At 42.3% G+C, this 15,155-nt stretch overlaps 1 protein-coding gene across 1 annotated transcript in view; it reads right to left on the bottom strand.

Moving 5' to 3' along the window:
- Positions 1–15,155, bottom strand: part of LOC126243480 (uncharacterized) — a 1,765,051-nt gene that overhangs the window by 615,758 nt on the left and 1,134,138 nt on the right. The window lies entirely within an intron of this gene.

Raw genomic sequence — 15,155 nt, 5'->3', positions numbered from 1 at the left:
TCGTCTCTCATGGTGTTGTTGTCTTGCTTAGTGACATGCGCTAGCAAGTGATGGATCGATTTGGCTACTGTACAGATAGGTACGTCATTCTGTACTTCCGACGGCGAACATTTACTGTGTGTCGTGAAAATGGAGGTTCATTTCATACAAGCAAATGGAAAGGTCTATTTCTCATTTATTCGTATCTTTTGTTGCAAATGCTATAGAAAAAATTATAAAGGAATTCTTGGCACTACATCCATCACCCGTTGTCAATACATTTTTGTTGTTGTACAATAGAAATATCTGATCAGCAGAAATCAGATAAGCGATAAACTCATAAAAATTGCGGATAACGAAGTAGAGGCAGTGGCGGGAATCTGCTAGCTTAAAAGCTTGATTACGACTGACGGCTAAAAGAAGGAAAGTATAAGAAATAAACTAGCACAGACAATGGAAAAAAATGTATATAGCGTCATTTGTTGTTGTTGTTGTTGTGGTCTTCAGTCCAGAGACTGGTTTGATGCAGCTCTTCATGCTATTCTATCCTGTGCAAGCTTCTTCATCTCCCAGTACCTACTGCAATCTACATCCTTCTGAATGTGTCTCATGTATTCATCTCTTGGTCTCCGTCTACGATTTTTACCTTCCACGCTGCCCTCCAATACTGAATTGGTGATCCCTTGATGCCTCAGAATATGCCCTACCAACCGATCCCTCCTTCTAGTCAAGTTGTGCCATAAATTTCTCCTCTCTCCAATTCTATTCAATACCTCCTCATTAGTTATGTGATCTACCCATTTAATCCTCAGCATTCTTCTGTAGCACCACATTTCGAAAGCTTCTATTCTCTTCTTGTCCGAACTATTTATCGTCCACGTTTCACTTCCATACACGGCTACACTCCATACAAATACTTTCAGAAACGACTTCCTGACACATCTATACTCAATGTTAACAAATTTCTGCTGGACGGGGTGGCCTAGCGGTTCTAGGCGCTCCAGTCTGGAACCGCGCGACCGCTACGGTCGCGGGTTCGAATCATGCCTCGGGCATGGATATGTGTGATGTCCTTAGGTAAGTTAGGTTCAAGTAGTTCTAAGTTCTAGGGGACTGATCACCTCAGTAGTTAAGTCCCATAGTGCTCAGAGTCATTTGAATCATTTGAACAAACAAATTTCTCCTCTACAGAAACGCTTTCCTTGTCACTGCCAGTCTACATTTTTTATCCTCTCTACTTCGACCATCATCAGTTATTTTGCTCCCCAAATAGTAAAACTCCTTTACTACTTTTGCGTTTCATTTCCTAATCTAAATCAGCATCACCCGATTTAATTCGACTACATTCCATTAACCCCGTTTTGCTTTTGTTGATATTCATCTTATATCCTCCTTTCAAGACACTGTCTATTGCGTTCGGCTTCTCTTCCAGGTCCTTTGCTGTCTCTGACAGAATTACAATGTCATCGGCGAACCTCAAAGTTTTTATTTCTTCTCCATGGATTTTAATACCTGCTCCGAATTTTCTTTTGTTTCCTTTACTGCTTGCTCAATATACAGATTGAATAACATCGGGGAGAAGCTACAATCCTGTCTCACTCCCTTCCCCACCACTGCTTCCCTTTTATGCCCCTCGACTCTTATAATTGCTATCTGTTTTCTGTACAAATTGTAAATAGCCTTTCGCTCCCTGTATTTTCCCCTGCCAGGTTCAGAATTTGAAAGAGTGTATTCCAGTCAATATTGTCAAAGCCTTTGTCTAAGTCTACATATGCTAGAAACGTAGGTTTCCCTTTCCTTAATCTTTCTTCTAAGATAAGTCGTAAGGTCAGTATTGCCTCACGTGATCCAACATTTCTACGGAATTCAAACTGATCTTCCCCGAGGTCGGCTTCGTCATTTATCATTCAAAATCACTCGTTTCCAGCCATTCGCTGCCCAGTGACGGCGCTCTACAGTATACGATAAGTCAAGCGTCACTGAGAAATGTGTAGCTTATGAGGACCATTGGACCTCAATTCCTTTAAACTCCCTACGCTCAGTTATAGTGCTATGTGGACCACTGGTAGCACTTCGGAATCTCATTCTGGAAACATCCCCCAGGCTGTGGCTAAGCCATGTCTCCGCAGTATCTTTCAGGATTGCTAGTTCTGCAAGGTTCGCAGGAGAGCTTCTGTAAAGTTTGAAAGATAGGAGACGAGATACTGGCAGAAGTAAAGCTGTGAGGACCGGGCGTGAGTCGTGCTTCGGTAGCTCAGATGGTAGAGCACTTGTCCGCGAAAGACAAAGGTCCCGAGTTCGAGTTTCGGTCGGGCACACAGTTTTAATCTGCCAGGAAGTTTCATATCAGCGCACACTCCACTGCAGAGTGAAAATCTCATGCCTGGCATAAATTGAAAAAGGTTTTTTATGGACGACGTGACCTACCAACCACTCTTTAGGATCTACGCCGAATCTCCACTGAGGAGTGGGACAATTTGGACCAACAGTACCTTGATAAACTTTTGTACAGTATTCCACGACGAATACAGGCATGCACAATGCAAGAGGACGTGCTACTTGGTATTAGAGTTACCAGTGTGTACAGAAAACTGGACCACCACCTCTGAAGGTCTCGCTATCTGGTGGTACAACATGCAATGTGTGGTTTTCATGAGGAATAAAAATGGCAGAAATGATTTTTATGTTGATCTCTATTCCAATTATCTGTACAGATTCCGGAACACTCGGAACCGAGTTGATGCAAAACTTTTTTTCATGTGTGTACATAATTAATATCTTAATGTCTCATTGTGGCCATTTTAGTGCATCCTGGATTAAAACCCCTTGGATTTGTGGAAATACTGGAAGAAAGGGTTTCTCAGTTGCTTTACCGACAGATTAACTAATTTGCGTTCTGTCGAAACAGTTTTAGGGAATTAACTCACAAAATCTGAAGTGGTATCTTACTATCCTTAGTTAAAGTGAAGAATAGTTACAGGATCAGTTCAATGGAATCAACTGTCTGATGTATACCGAAAATGAATAGAGAGTAAATCGAAGAAAGAAGAAAGTAATGAGAAGCAGTAGAAATGAAATCAGCGAGAAACTTAAATTCAGGATTGGTGATCATGAAGTAGGCTAAGTTACGGAATTCTGCAACCTAGGCGGCAAAAAACCTATTACAGACGCAGCAAGGAGGACATAGAAAGCAGATTAGCACTAGCAAGTGTGACATTTCTGGCCATAGAATGAGATATGGGACTTAATTTGAGGAACTGATTTCTGAGAATGTATGTTTGTAGCACATCATTGTATGGTAGTGAGGCACGGACTGTGGGAAAACCGGAACAGAAGACAGCAGAACGAACTGAGAAGCTAGAGAAGGACTGATAGGATAACTAAGAGGACTGATAAGATAACGAATGATGAGGTTCTCCGCAGAATCGACGAAGAAAGGGATATATGGAAAACACTGACAAGAAGGGTGGACAGGATGATAAAACACCTGTTAATACATCAGGGAATAACCTCCATAGTACTAGAGACAGCTGTGGAGGATGAAAACTGTAGATGAACTCAGTAACTAGTGTACAGTCAACAAATAATCGAGGAAATTGTTGACATAGGAGACGAATTCGTGGCGGGCCGCAGGAAACCAGTCAATGGACTGATGACTATAAAAAACGAAAGTTACACTTTGCTCAGACATTAACTGCCGATAAAATTCTCGAATGCTCTAAATACTGTTTTAGTCTGCCGCTGACAGCTCAACAGGTTGTTTTCGTGTAATACTCAATCTAAGGTAGTTTTAGTAAGCCAAAATCTGCGAATATGAACTAACAAGTGAAGCGTGGGATTGACAGTGGGCTCTTCGTCTGGGTGCCGTCAGTCACGTTGACCTCACAGGTTACTTTCCGTTTGGACGACACCGGTGCCAGGGGAACGGCAGTATCCAGGTTAAACAACGAATATTTTATTGAAGTTCATCAAAACACACAATACAATGATTTACACATATTACAATAGCTAACCATCTGTTTAGTTACTTTGCCAGAACATTTCTGTATTTGTCTTGCAACATACAGTGAAATATCTTCGCACTTTATGCACCTTTTTTTCCTTTGTTCCCAATCAGTCTTTAGTTCTTCTTGTATGAGCATTGACTGGAGTTTCTTCATGTGAGTGCCATGTGAGCGCATCTCCCAACTGTTTTTGAAACGCATGTAACGCATTCACATCAGCGGTGTTGTAATAAAGACTGAATGTTAACTTTCAATACCATTTTCCTGTCTATCTCAGTCGACTGCTTTATGCACTCGTCTGATCAGAAATGTCGGTAGCAGTTTTTCCCTTATTATATTTAGCAACGATATTTCGTTTTCGATAAACCCCTCTTTTTGTTGGCACGTTTGCCGTTTCACTCGAAAGTTTGCTGGAAGAAAGAGAAACGTCAATTTTGTCATTCCGTTTCAGGCCGTTAATTCCTTAACTATTTTCTTTTAGAGACAGTTTCCGGCGTTTCAGTTTGGTCGTTACAATTTTTTTGGGGGATTCCTTCAGAATTTAGTCGAAGGGTATTCTTTGTTATGTGTTTGCTTGCCAAATCTGCACTGGTATGCCAGTTATCAGTGCTTAATGTAATGGCCTTTACTGAACCCATTCTTGACACTAGTTCATCAAAAAATTTGTTGCTGTGGTATCTTCTTCATCAAGTACTTAGCCAGCGTAAATTAGAAAACTGTAATGGTATCCATAATTGCAGTATAATTTCAACATTTTAATGCCACACATGTCTCTTTTGTCTCAAATATTTCCTGAGTATAATTCGCCCTGGGAATGGTATTAGAGACTCTTCGATACATAGTACTTCAGGAGGATCATTATGTTTTTTTAAAATAATTTTTCTTTGTTTCGTCAACGATGAGCGGAACTTTTGAGAGACGATTTAAGGTATCAACATCTGTATTTTCTGCAAAATTACGCGCTCTCAACATAATTACGAAACGATCACTACTCATTTCCTTGCGTGGGAATATTTGAATAAACAGTTGATCCTTGGACGAATATAAACTAATGTTTTACAAATCCTATCTACAGAATCAGTCCACACAACAGCTTTACTTCGTTCCTGTTTTCTGGTGCACAATTATTCAAACGTTTGGAAACCATTGCTGTTTGTGTAGCATACATAGTTGTTTGTCCACAGATGTATTCAAATTCCCATCTGTGACAGAAACTCCGCATAGATTTTCGATTTTGTTACATTTCCGCACATTTTTAGCAGTCACTTTCGCATCATGTGCACCAGTGATGGCCTGTTGCCCTGCCCTAACGTCATACAGCACACTGTAAATATCCCACTAAAATTAAGCCATTTCGCTTCGCATGCGAGCCGGAAATTACACTAAAATTACACCATTTATCTTCGAATGTAAATAAAACAGCCTAAAATATGTTTTTGGTGCTCTCTCGATGATAACTAGATACCAGTGTGGAGTGCTGAAATAGCGATCAACAGCGCTACGATCAACTCAAAGAAGCGGCACAGCTGTCTGTTTCCTACCGAGCATGCTGTGTTGTGCTGTCATCCTTTCTGGCACTACGAATGCTACGTTGCTCTTTGCAATTGCGTGTAGTATATTGTGCAAGCGTAGATTATCAGCGATATTAAAAGCAACAGTCTAAACTCCACCAGAGGAGAGTGTTGTAAAGCAAAGACTGATAATTTGCGGACCTGCGTTCCATTCTCGTAGGTACAACCTTCTTTACATTTTATTTTATTTCTCGCAGTGTTAATGTATTAATTATAAAAATTAATATATATTTTAACTGTTTAATTTATATGTGTTAAATTAATATATTCGGTTTATGTACGAATACTAGCACTGTAAGTCAAAAGCCTATAAGCCACCACATTGTAGCACGCTAGTGTCATTTCACACGAGCCGCCACTTGATGGACACTCGTAAAATGCAAATGTTCGGCTAGTCGGTTCGAGGATCAAACTACATACCGGTACTTCGATCAGTAACTACACCATCAGACGGATTCTCACTTTCAGAAGATGGCAGTCGCGTTACACGGCGGCGTTTAGGTGGTACGAATATCGCACTCGTTGTGTCACTGCCTTCTCCTTGCGACACTTTTTGCTACTACGAGCAACAAAGCTTTTTGAAAATAATTGCTGTGAACTAGTCCCTCCTCACACAACTGGGGCTTTCTCTAGCTATCTGTGTCTTGGTAGTTGTCTTCTTTACATACGATGCCAGTTAATACACCAACTCAATAGGCGTCAAGTGGTGAACATACATTCTGTTTACTCAGGCAGCTAGGCGATAACTGCCCGGAGTGTTTTATCAACGGTAACGCCTTTCTGCTAGGTGGCTTGTACTGCAGAGTTGTCGGATGCGTTGCTGGCCGGCAGGCGCATCCTTACGCGAACATCTGTACGCCAATTCTGCACGTCAGGCGGTCGCGCTCCAACGGAAAGCTCTGAAAAATCAGCTCCGCGTTCCACGTGTTAATAAATACAGCGCAGTATTCTAAGAAATTTTTTTTGGTTGTTTAAGTGAATTCTGATTCCACATGTTACAGTACTTATATTACAAATTTATTTCTTTTCTACGCTTAAGAGCAATGACAGCTATGCCTACCGTCGTCATTTATCACTGTTTGGTATGAACTGCAGTTGTACTGTCTACCTGTTGTGCTTGATTTCAGCTCGGAATGTCAGTTTGTGGTGATCAAAGTATTTAAGTCTTCAACTTCCCTATACTTTATACCCTTTTAAAACAAATCTTTCATTGCAGCTGCTACTGTTTCTGTTTGCGCCCTTTCTGAACGCGTCATACAGCCTATAATTCATTCCACCGTCAAAGTTTAATCACCTAGTGCACGTATTATCTCCAAGCTGCAGATACTTCCCTTCGTCTACAGAATTAATCTCCACGATCCTTCAGTTGCTGACAAAAATTTCCTTTTTCTCTCTTGCGATGAAACCAACCACGTTGTCGTGTTGGAGGTTTCTTCAGTCACGGAGATTTGAATAAGTTACACTAGAAAGATTACTTAACGTCGTTAACGTAAGACATATAGGTGCGTCCCTAGAGAAAAGCGTCTGCAATTTATACTCACAGTATTTAAAAGCCAAAGTTTACTTGAGACATGGATACACCCTATTAACAGAAACTATAATACGAGGGCTATTCCGAAAGTAAGGTCCGATCGGTCACGAAATGGAAACGACTATGAAAATCCGATAAAGCTTTGCACAGATGTGTTGGGTAGTGTCTCTAGTATAACCCCAGTTAGCATCACGTCGCTCTTCTCATTTCTGAGCTCGCAGTGAGTGCGTAAAGATGTCTAGAAAATAGTGTCTGCCGCCAAGTACGGGGGCCTGGTGAGAAATTTCCCCTGAAGCTATGCAGCTAACATTACATAACTGTCGTGCTGTTTCGTCTTCAAGACAATTCTCAGCCGCATTCTGCAGGGGCAATGAAGATGCTCCTGCATCGTTTTCAAATGGAAATGTGAGAGTACCCACAATACAGCCCGTAATTGTCTCCCTCTGAGTTTCAGCTCTGGTCACATGAACCGCTGGTTATGAAGACAACATTTCGGCACAAGACAACGAGCCGTAGGCCAGCGTAGAGAATTGGCGGAGAGCACTGGCGGCTGCCTTCTATAGCGAGGGTATGGGAAAGTTGGTACAACGCTACGATACACGTCTAAGTCGGGTCGGCGACTATGGAGATAAGTAGCTGCAAGGTGTATCTAACTGTTGCAAATAAAACATTTTTGATTTTTACCGTGGTTTCCATTTCGCGACCTATCGGACCTTACTTTCGGAATAGCCCTCGTAGTATGTAAGGACATGTCTTCCACTATTGGAGTTGTTAGAGGCAGGGTCAAAACTGATGTTTTGTGTACTGGTGGAACTTCTGTTGCATGAAAGAGACGTTTATCCTTTCGTAATCAGGCGTGTAAGGGGTTCATTATGTAAGAGGTTTACTGTTCACTACCATACTGGAGCAAATATAATTTCGATGTATTGCTCACGCGCTACCTGCGATATAAAACATTTCTACCGCAATAGAATCGCAGGTCAGAGCAGTGTCGGTAGCAGTAATAGTCGCTCGCTCCTGCAGAGCAGTCGCAACTGTTTTTTGTTATGGAGCAGTCGCAATAGCTCGCTGTTACAGAGAAGTCGTAGTAGCCCACTTCTACAGTACAGATGCTAGCCACGTAAGAGCAATAGCAGTCGCCGCTGGTGCAGCGCACTTCATTTTCCACGTAGTGTAAGGTAAAATATATTATCCTTCATCGCCATGCGCGTACTTAAATTTGTTGTCTGAGAAGTTAATATGAATTTCTTTCAATCTTTTTGTGATTTGTCAACATTAACTAAGTCAGACTTGTAATGTTAAATTTTTTATGTAATGGTTTGCCGGTCGGGGTGGCCGAGCGGTTCTAGGCGCTACATCTGGAACCGTGCGGCCGCTACGGTCGCAGGTTCGAATCCTGCCTCGGGCATGGATGTGTGTGATGTCCGTAGGTTAGTCAGGTTTAAGTAGTTCTAAGTTCTATGGGACTGATGACCTCAGACGTTAAGTCCCATAGTGCTCAGAGCCATGTGTGCGTAATGGTTTGCAGAAATGTTTTCAATAATAAGGTTTTTCGGAACATAATTTTTTACTTGAATTTAAATATTTTACTAATTTTCCCAGATCATAGTCATATGCTGTTTTACAATCAGAGGACCAGCTATGCAGCTCTGCCAACAAGCCAAGTCTGTTTTACTTCTAATAATGCAAATCTCTGACAAATGTTGTTCAGTATCAATAGATAGGCTAGCTTTGCACTAAGCTAAGCCATTTAGGAGCTGATGTATAAACAGCGTTATCTGGCGACACCATCACGAGGTAAGAATTTTTCAGGTTATTCAGATTGATTTCACAGGCCATGAAGTAGTACTGCTTACGTCCAAAATTTATCAGTTTCAATTCTCACTCAATTTGTACCGGAAATTTTTATACACAGGATGGTTACAGCCGTACATGTTTTAGGGTTTAATTTCCCTTTGACAGTTTGGTCATTCGAGCAACGGTGTTTCATGTTCGATTATTTAACCATGTAATATATAAAGGAATTTCTATACAAGGAATAATTACTACGTTTTTGACGAGCTGCGAAGATTACGAGTGTATGTGTGGAAAGGGAGGGGGTTAGTGGAGGGGGAGGGGGCTCTCAGCTTTGGGTTTTCAACCACTATGATCTTACATTAAATGAATACAGCTTCGTGAGTAAATGGGACAACTATTTCGGTAAAGTCGATTTCCGTTCCCAGTATTTTTAGGAGAGCCTACGTTTCAACTCTAATGAACCAGACGTGAACAGGATATCGAGCCTTAATGTTAGAACACTGATGTGTCTTGTAATTGTTATCGTGTACATTCATCAGTGTCACATTTCACTATTCATTATGTAGAATACATTTTTTTCATATCGGAGGCGACAGCCAAACATTTATCATAAGGCATTTCCATTTTTCACCCTGCGTATGTTACCGTCTTATTAGTTTTACGATCTTATTAGTTTCGCACGATCACCTTATTTCGGTGATCTATCATTTCGAAGCGCTAGCAATCTCGAGAAAGTACTCATTGTTTGTCGGCGTTTTAAATATATAGCTGCTATCGTAGTAGACTCGTTGTCGTTCGAGTCTGCATCGCAGCGGCTATATATACTATCCAATCACATTAATGTGACCACCAGTCAGAAGCCTGAATAACAACCTTTTGCAGTTCTGACCGCTGCTAGACGTGTAGGAAGAGAGTCAGTGAGATTCTGTAAGGTGCCGACAGGAATGTGGGGCCATTTCGACTCCACTGCCGTGACCGGCATCATCACATTTCTTCGTTGAGAATCCGTGGCGCGAACAGCCCGATCGAGGTGGTGCCAAGGATTCTCTATCAGGTTTAAGCCTGGAGTTCGGTGGCTAGAGGACTGCTGTAAATTCATCCTGATGCTCTTCGAACCACGCACGTACCCTGCGAACTGTGTGACGCACTGCATTTTCCTGCTGTAGATGCCATCGTGTCGAGATAAAACAAACTGCATTTACAAGTGGACTTTGCAGCCAGGGACATATCCATACTTGTGTAGATCCATTCTACCTTTCAGATTGAGTGGATCACCCAGGGAATGCCTCCTGTCTGGACCCTTCGGACAATTGGCGCAGGATGTTTGCTTTCAGATCTTTCACGACGTGTATGCCAGTGGCCTTATGTCCGGTGGAACATCAAACGTGATTCATCTGGGTATGTCATCCGTTGAAACTCAGTGGACGTCCAGGTGCTGTACTCGCGTGCAAAGTCCAACTTCCGTAACCAATGAAGGGCAGTCAACATGGATGAATGAACGAGGCGCCTGCTGCCGAGGCCCATACGCAGCAAAGCTTGCTGCATTGTCGTTGAGGAGACACTTGGTACATCTGGGTGGTTAGCGGCTCACCAATTGTACGTCTGTTCGCTCGTACACATCCCAGCTGCCGTCGTTCACTCTCGTTATCTATGGCAGCGCCGTTTCCTCGGCGCTGGTTTTGGTGGTGTACCACAGTTACGTAGGCGCCGATTTTGGATAGCACCATTTTTCCGTGTACAGTGTACTTTAAACACAGAGGCACGCGATTAGCTTTCAGAATTAGCCGTTTTGGATATATATCTACCCTTGACCCGAAAGCCAATGATCATACACTTTCGCACGTCAGATAAATCGCTCCGTTTCGACATTACAACGACTGGACTGTTTTCCGCGCCTATCGACATGTTTTATGTACCCTCCACAGATAGTGTTGCCATCTATTAGCGCCTACTGCACGTTGACGGTGAATGTAGTCGGTTGGCACTTTAATGTCACTGGACTGTATGTCTGTATGACAGACGCACTTCGTGTACATTTTCGACACTGCAAGCTCTTCGGAACGGCACGTTACCAACGTCAGGTGACCGTGTAAAATTAAATCATGTTTTCGTAATACAGGCCAGGTGGAAAATGGAACCGTCCTTTATCACAGAGACTGTTATTTCATCACAATGTACGAGGTTCGTGAGAAAAGTAATAAGACTGATAACACCACGAGTGATGTGGCGACGCTGCGTTGTTCCACTTGTGTAGACCGATGTGTTAATCCCTTACAGATGCTCAGTCACAGTTCCAACTCCGTAGAGTCATCACGTGAGTTTTGAGAGCACCATCACGTATGTCCTGTTTTGGTTGTGTTACGAAAACGGAACAATGAAACAGCGGAATTTGGAGCAACGTTATGCCATCTAATGGCTCTGAGCACCATGGGATTTAACTTCTGAGGTCATCAGTCCCCTACAACTTAGAACTACTTAAACCTAACTAACCTAAGGACATCACAGACATCCATGCCCGAGGCAGGATTCGAACCTGCGACCGTAGCGGTCGCGCGGCTCCAGACTGTAGCGCCTAGAACCGCTGGGCCGTTATTCCATCACCTTTTTTGTTGAGCTAGGGGAATCGGCGATTTTGACCAATGAAAAATTGAAACGGGGCTGTAGGGAACATTTCTTATCAAGAGGATAAGTTTTTCACTGGCACCAATCATTTTTCGAAGTCCAAGAAGACGCTGAAGATGAACCTCGCTGAAGGAGACAATCAACTTCAAAAACCGACGAAAATGTCTAACGTGTGCTCGCGCTTGTGAGATCAGACTGACGTTTAACAATAGCTATGATAGGTGACCTGTTAAACTGAAACAGATTCACTGCACATGAAATTGTGGACGACATTTTGCACTTGCGACAGGTCTGTACCAAAATCGTGACGAAAAACCTCACACCTGAGCAGCAGAACAATCTATGAATCATGTACGTTGATCTTCTTGAAGAAACTGCCTCTGTCCGCGAATGGTTCAGTCGTGTGATCGCAGGTGATAAATCCTGGATTTTTGGGTACGATCCTGAGACAAAGCAGCAAAGTGAGGAGCGGCACAGAAAGACATCGTCTCGACCAAAAAAGCTAGCTCGAATGAGCTAACCAATGTTAAAAACAATCCTGATTTGCTTTCTTGTCCGTAGGGGTATTGCGCATAAAGAATATGTTGCTCCAGAACAAAATGTCAACCAAATATTTTACACATAGTTCCTTGAAAGGCTGAGGAAAAGTGTGAATCGAGTCAGACCGGACATTGCAGACAAGTAGATGCTGAATCATGACAACGCCCCATATCACACGGTCACTTCTATCTCGGAATTTTTGACCTCAAAATGTATTCCAGTTGCTCCACAGCCCCATGAGGTGAGTCCCAGTGACTTTTTCTTTTCCCGAAATAGAAAAATGTCTTAAGGAAGTAATTTTTAGAGTCTGTAGAACATTTAAAAGAATATGACCTTCATATTAAAGGCCGTACCAGTAGAAGCCTTTCAGTGTTGCTGCCAAGACTTGGAGCATGTAGAGCTGTCGAAGGGAGCTTCTCTGAAGGAGGCAATATTGTTGTTTGAAAAACAAAACAAAATAAAAAAAATTTGGTGATAAAAAACAGTCTAATTCTTTTTCTCACACATTTCGGAACAGCGTTAGCCGACATGGCCAGAACAGTGACGGTTGCTGCAGCTCGCTGGGACTGGGTTTCGCGATCGACGGCGTCGCCCCCAGAGCAGATTCGTCGAGGCTGCGCCCAGCGCGGTCGTGGCGCGACTGGCGCTGGGATCGAGTGCTAATGAAATGCGGCGGCCGCCCACAATGGCAGCGCGAGACAGGCCGGCAAATTGGCCGCGAACGCGCCTGCCCCTGACAGCCCGCAACCCGACCTACTTGACCGCCGCTGCTGCCGCCGCCGCCGTCGTGGCAGGAGCCTCAGTCTGCCTATTCCTTTTGCTAGCGTTCAGAAGTTAGACCACTCGTCTTCACGTGTTCCTCCGCAAATAAGTTAACCATCAGCGTATCCTGAGGTCTGCGGGCGTATCTGAGGGAACTCAGCTGCTTGCAGCTAAGCAGTGTCTTTGTCTGGTTATCGTTGTACGGGATATGCTGGCATTAAAGTACCTTTTGTTATAATTTAGTAGTAATAGGGATTAAACTTTCTGGCCGATTAAACTGTGTGCCGGACCGAGACTCGAACTCGTGATCTTTCGTGGGCAAATTCTCTACCAACTGAGTTATCAAGGAACGACTCACGACCCGTCCTCACGGCTTCAGTTCTGCAAGTACCTCATCTCCTAGCTTCCAAACTTCACAGAAGCTCTTCTGCAAAAGTCCCGAGTTCGAGTCTCGGTCCGGCTGATAGTTTTAATTTGCCAGGAACTTTCATATGAGCGCACACTCCGTTGTCGAGTGAAAATCTTATTCTAGTAACAGGGATATTTGTACGAATTTGTAACTACACCAGTCAATGTAATTAGTCACCCCGAGCAGACGAAACGCTAATACATAATAGTTTCGCACCTAGGTTTCATACTATATATATATATATATATATATATATATATATATATATATATATATATATATATATATATATGGTCTATCGGTAGCGCCTTTGACTAGCAAGCTAGACATTATGGGAACCCAAACACTACTTCAATTTAAAAAAAAAATCATCAAAAATGGCTCCCGAAGACCTTGGTTGTAGTGAGTTACACTAATTCTGCCGACGAACGTGTCAAAGAGGATGGAGGAGTGCATAGTGACTCAGGGTACTCTTGTTCTTGAAGTGGGAAGCTGTCCCTACAAGGAGGAAGACACAGCAGTAATCAATGGCATGAGGATACAGAATGCAATGGAAGCCTCTGCGTCAAAGATACATAATCTGCATTTAAGAACTGAAAAAGTATCATGATAATCTCTCCTTTGAGAAAGTACCTCATTCCGATCTTGGAGAGAGGAGTGTCATGGAAGAGATGACTTTCAGAAAAAAATGTATAACAAACTTTCAACGAATCGGAGCGTGGAGTGTCAGAAGTTTCACCATAGTAGACCAGCTATAAAATCTGAAAAGCGAAATGCAAAGGCTCAGTCGAGATTTTGTTGGGTTCAATAAAGTAAAAGGCAGAGATGATAAGGTTTTCTGATCAGACCATGTATACGGTGATTTCAAGAACAGCTTAATATAGGGTAACAGGAGTAGGATTCGCTGTGAATAGGAAGGAGGGACTGAGAGTGAGTTACGATGAACATTACAGTCCTAGGGATATTATCAGAATCCACAGCTAACTAACGTCAGCTACAATAGTTCAGGTATACATGATGTACAAGCAGAAGATGGAGAGATAGAGAACGCGTGTGAGGATATCAAACGTCTTATTCAGTAGGAAAAGCGAGGTGGTAATCTAATAACCACTGGGGAACTGCAAAGCTGTTGTAGGACAAGGAATAGAAGGAGTTAGGGAAACTGTGGGCTTGGTAGTAGCAAATATAGAGGAGAAAGACTAACCGAGCTCTGCAATAAGTTGTACCTAGTAATGAAAAAAGCACTGTTCAAAAATCACAAGTAGAAGAGAGATATATAGAAAAGACATGGAGACAATGGAAGATTCTATCTGGATTGCCTCACAGAGATTCCCAAATCAGGCATTCGATTGTACTTCACAATATAATGAAGATCAAGGGCAGGCAGATTTAAAAGAATCGTCCAGAAGAATAATTGTGAAATGGAGTGGGATACTGCTGTACTGAGGAATACTAACATGCGTTTGAAATTCTCTATTATTGTAGATAACGATAACGAGTATCACAGTAGACAGTTAAGTTGAAAAGAAATTGACATCTCTAGAAAGGAGAATCACAGAAGTTGGACATCAAAAATGGGCATAAGAAAGGAAACTACGCAATAACCTTTGGTAACAGAAGAAATACTTCAGCTGTTCGACCCCAAAGAAAGATATACGAGAATGTTCAGAAAAAGATAGGAAAACCGCAATATTAAATTTCAGAAATGAAATAAGTAGAAAATGCAGCGAAGATACGGCGAAATGGCTGCAGGAAAAATTCAAGGAAAAGTGAAAAGGAAATTATCATTGGAAGGACTGATTCAACATCTAGAAAAGTTAAAACAGTCTTCGGTGAAATTGAAAGTAAAGGCATGATCATTGAAAGAGCAATGAGGATTCAACTGTTAAATACAGAGAGAGTATGGATACGTTGAAAAAGGACATTAAAAATTTCTACTA

Source organism: Schistocerca nitens, chromosome 1, assembly GCF_023898315.1.
Source record: "Schistocerca nitens isolate TAMUIC-IGC-003100 chromosome 1, iqSchNite1.1, whole genome shotgun sequence".
NCBI lineage: Eukaryota > Metazoa > Arthropoda > Insecta > Orthoptera > Acrididae > Schistocerca > Schistocerca nitens.
The sequence above is the reverse complement of the archived record's forward strand: the minus strand, read 5'-3'. Positions and strand labels throughout refer to the sequence as shown.